This window comes from Carassius auratus, unplaced genomic scaffold (assembly GCF_003368295.1).
Source record: "Carassius auratus strain Wakin unplaced genomic scaffold, ASM336829v1 scaf_tig00217566, whole genome shotgun sequence".
NCBI classification, from domain to species: domain Eukaryota; kingdom Metazoa; phylum Chordata; class Actinopteri; order Cypriniformes; family Cyprinidae; genus Carassius; species Carassius auratus.
In genome coordinates this window covers 1-4,785 of record NW_020529125.1, presented here as the reverse complement: position 1 = coordinate 4,785, position 4,785 = coordinate 1, and positions in this window count along the sequence as shown.

The following is a 4,785-nucleotide window of genomic DNA, read 5'->3' as shown; positions in this document are numbered from 1 at the left end:
GCTCTTCCACATCCTGACACTGACAATGTCTTTAGGTCTGTAGACTTGGTTTGACTCGCTGATGAGTTGGTTCAGGAGCACGTTCACTTCTCTCTGTTTGGGGTTTACGTGCCGTAGGAAGGCGCTATCCAGAGAGTTGGCCAGGTGCATTCGTAGCAGGTCAGCTGGCATGGTGATGGTGTAAGACAGCACAGTTAACACAAGGCTTAAAGATATCATGTACGGTGGGGTTTTACTCGTGGTTAGGCTGTCATTGGAGGAGCTAACCCCCCACAGCATGGCTGTTGTTAATGCTGTAAACAGCTGAGTCTGGGTAAAGTTCTTCTGGAAGACAGTAAACAGTGGTTTCAAGGAGTTTACAGTCTGGTTCGCTGCATTGACACTGGACATAACAATGTTAAACATTCTGGCGGCAGCAGCGGCTCTAAGCAAAGCTCCCGGGAACTGTTTGGAGCGGTGGTGGTGTCCACCTAACTCCATTTGTGTAACCGTCACTTTCTCATGTTGGCTGAACAGGTGTTTGACATCGGCCTCAGTGTGAGTGAGGGAGTCCTCTCTCCATCGGAACCTTGTACAGCTGTATTCGGTTACAGTGCTGGGGTAGTGTGCCCTGTCATCGGTAGTCAGGAGTCTCAGCGGTTTTCTCGGTGGCAGCTGTCCTCTCTTTGGCTGACAGCACGGCACGGCAAACCACAGCAGCATCCTGGTACAGATAATAGGGAGAGAGAGAGAGAAAGGGGAGAAAGAAACAAACAAGGCCTGTCTTTGGTTGGACAGGACAGTCCCTTTGCTTCGTGGGCGGCGACTGGGTTTAGCTCGCCCTCGCCCATGTTTTGCCACATCTTGCTGCTGGCATGACGCTTGCCTCAGTGTTGTGTCAGTGGCTCTGGTGCTGCGTGGTGCAGCACATGCTGCGTCATGGAAATATATTGGCAGTATCCCCCTTTTGCTCCGTGGCATTACACGCCCTGGCATTGTGATGTCAGACGGTGCACAACCCACAATATTGTTCTGTGCACGCAGCATGGTTTTGTGTATCATGCAGTGGTCTGGGGCTTTGGTTGTCAGTGACTGTAGACTGGTTGCCAGGGTGGATGGAGGGGTCTGAGAGGTGGTAAAACAAAGTCATTATCAAGGTTTCAGAAGCCCGCATGTCCGCTATGTTGGTCTGTGTAGACAACGGAGCCTGCGTAAGCGATTCTGAGGTAGGCAGTTTAGCTAGTAAAGTTCTTGTGCTGTGTGTAATCACTTCAACCTTGAATGTGGGTGGGTGGGTTGGGAGTGACCACAGAATGTTGTTTAGTGTGCCAGTTTTGGCAAGGGTGTCAGTGTGATCTTTAAAGTCCTCGTCTAGACTTGGTAACTTCGAGTGTTCTTTTACCTTCTTCCAGTACACGATCACATTGTGTGTTTTTGTGATGTTATCACATTGCTGGAACAGGTGTTGGTGTTTGACATGCTTGTTTGCAAGTGTGAGTCCGAGTTCCACACATTCAGGTGAGGATTGGAAGAAACCCAGCGTGTGGTGTAAGGTTTGACCACCTTGCAGGTTGAGTCGAACAGCGACCCCTTTGGTGTAAGCTGGTACCACCGTACCCTGTTTGTTGACTAAGGTACAGAGGCCTTGAACTTGGGCCTGTTGTTAGGGCGTTGTACTCATGGCTGGCTGCTGGGGTTCCCGTGACCTCTGTGACCTGACCGTCTGGCTCTGTGGGAGTTCCCGTGACCTCTGCGACCTGACAGTCTGGCTCTAGCAACCTGTGTGGCTGGAGAGAAAGAGGTTCTCGCACTTGAGCAAAGTCTTTTAGCTGTTTGAAGTTCAGAAAAGGGTCAAAGTGTTCTAGCAGGTCTTTGTCGATGAGCAATGTATGAGTGTTCATTGGTGGGACATACATGGGATGTATTAGACTCATCGGAACGAATGTCAGGTGAATGGAAACAACCTGTTCAAACTGGATGTCATCCTGTCTGTACACCTGTACATTCAGTTCATAAGTTTGAGGTGTAAGAGTTCGATCTTGTCTCTTAGCTTCAAATTGGAGTCTTTGGAAAGGTAAGATGAGATCACCGTCAGGTTTAATCCTGTGTCGATCAGGTCTTCCCTGTTGACTCCTTTTTGACCCATCCCCTTTTTGACAGGGCTGCCCAGGAATGTTGGCATCAGGGCAGGTGGGGACGATCGGTGGTTGGTGTCTTGTGTAGCTCGCTGCGAAGGCAAGGTAGTCGAAACAGCATTTTCTGGTACCTTGTGTTTGTGGTACCTGGCATGAGGACCTGTGCTGTCTCGTTCAGGGTGTGCAGGTGTTGACTGTGGAGCTTGGGTGTTGCTGTCACCTTGTGCTGTGACAGTTAGCTCTGTGGTCTGTAGATGACGGGCAGTGTTCTGGGTGCTTGGCTCATCTTCCTTGTGAGTTTTCATGTGAAGAAGCACTTTCAGCACCCTCAGGATCTCTGCTGTCTCAGACGTGGCTGCACTGTGTTGCCCTCTGCTGGCTTGGAACGGTATTGACTCTCTGTAAAAATGTCTGTGACTGTGGTGTTGTAGGGCGCCATCTAGGGTTAACTCCAAGCAGTGCTCAGAGACAGAGACGTTGGGGTTTTTCACAGTCTTTTCACAAATAGTCTTTTGCTTGGTGCAAGCTTTGTGGGCTAAGTTCCGTAACTCTTGTGTAGTCCTGTTACGGGGACACGCTGGGACTCTGAGATGAAAACTCCAACTGGCATGTAGGTTTGGGAGGAACAGAGTTTTTTAAGTTGAAATCCTGTTCCATACCTGGTTCGTTGCATGCTCCGAAAGTAGGTGTTTCGTAGCTGACTACAGAAAGTTGTGGGTTTTCAAATCGGCCCTGTTTGAGGTCCATAGCAATAAGGAGCCCATGGTCTGAGTTTGGATCAGAGAATTCAAGAATCAAAGTCTGTAGCAGTTGCTGGTAGTACGCTTTGACAGTCTCTGGTTGACGATCCAGAAAGCAATGCACATCACGGCTGGCCGTGATTTTTTAACAGGTACAATGTGTTCACATCTGTCACGTTGGCGACAGTTTGCAAATGAAAGTCCAATGGCTTGTAAAGAAGCATGAACATCATGTCCTCCTGCAGGATCTGGAATGAATGTAGAGATGCTTCTGGCTAGCTTGTGAAGTTCTCTGTGAGCAGTGCAGGGTTTGGTGACATGCGTTCTCTGGAAGGGTTCTCTTCCCTCCGTTGTTGACAGATGTTCTTGTAAGCTGGTTCTTGTTACACCCCCTTTTCCAGCTCTGGGTTCTTGGCTGAAAGGGTTGGAGTGGCGGCCCGGGAGAAATTTTGTGGTGTGCGTTTCTCCGATCCAGCCACTCTGAAATCTGTGAGATTGTCTCATTTCGGTGGTGAACAGTGTCAAGTTCATCTTGGAGCTCATCTCTCTGTTGAGTAAAGCTTGTTGAATTTAGCTCGGGCCGCTTGCAAGTGTGTTTTGCAGGCCCAGGTTTATAGTCTCTTCTTTCAATTCAGTCTCTGCTCTTTTTAGGAGAGCGTCGCCTTGCTGGAGTTTTTTTGTTGAGTCTTTCTGGCTTCTCTCTCCAGCTGTTCTCTTTGATCTGTGTCGAGGCGAAGATCTGCAGGCATTGTGAAGTCTTTCAACTCCTGTCTGTAGCTCTGGATCTGTTCGTCTCTTTCTCGAGCTGGTTCTGGGGTCTCGAGGAGAAGCTGATCAAGATGACTCTGGGTTGGGGCCTGGTCCTTCCAGGCCTCCTCCGCGATGTGCCTCCGTTCACTGAGCCGTGCCTGGGCGATCGAGAATGGGAACTGGGCTTCCGAAGATCCTGGGCGAGTTCTCTGTAGTAGTCGCTTTGGTTTGGATCGCGTGCCATCAGTTCATCTAGCTCGGTGTCTAGTCTGCTCTGGGTGCTGCAGGTTAATGGCATCCTTGGGCAGGAAGGGGGGTCGTCACTGCTTTCAACCATGTCGAGAGGTGGCCCCCGTGGGACTGCTGGACTGGATGCCTGGAACATCCTGATTCTCTGTCGGTGGAGAGAAGCACAGCACACACACACAAAAGACCAATTGCAAGTTCGTTCTACGTTTAACGAGCTATATTCATACGGGCTGTGCCGTTTATGAGAATTTTGGGCGCTGACTGATGCAAACAGTCAGACAGTTAAGTAGCCAATTAACTTGGGTCAACGAAGGACCTGAAATGGAGATTTGGACAGGCAGTAGCTAGCGGGTCGTGTTGATGACACCGGCTGCTGGTGGTCGCTCTACTATTTAACTTCGTTGGTGGCTCCCAGGTTACTGTCTCTATGTGAAATGAAAAGAAACAAATCACAACAGAAACAGGTGGTAGAAAAAGATTCAAAGTGAAACACAACACTTGAAATGAGATGAAACAATAGAAACACAACGTGTTAGTGAGGAATAAGGAGGCCTAAGCCTACTGCTAGGTTTTAAGATAGGGCCAACAGGTGAGTGGGCTATCTGGGTAGGAAAACCTAGAATATGGTGTGGCTTAAGAAGTAAAAGGGTCGAACACTTAAAATCATATCCGGGGGAATATCTAATATTCTGCTGGGCTTATAGTAAGTGGATAGGTTTTTATCATTTTTGTTTCACCTGGGTTGAATTGAAGTCATTCAGGTGGGAACCAGTGGCTTGGTCAACCTCCCCGGTTGCTCCCCAAACACGGAAACCGCAGTGTCCCCGGTCCTCCGTTACTCTGGCGTGTCCGCAAACAGCACGCTTTGACTTTTAGCACCAACCTTTGAAGTGCAAATCATTGCTGATGTCTCTTGAGACAAGAGGGACCGA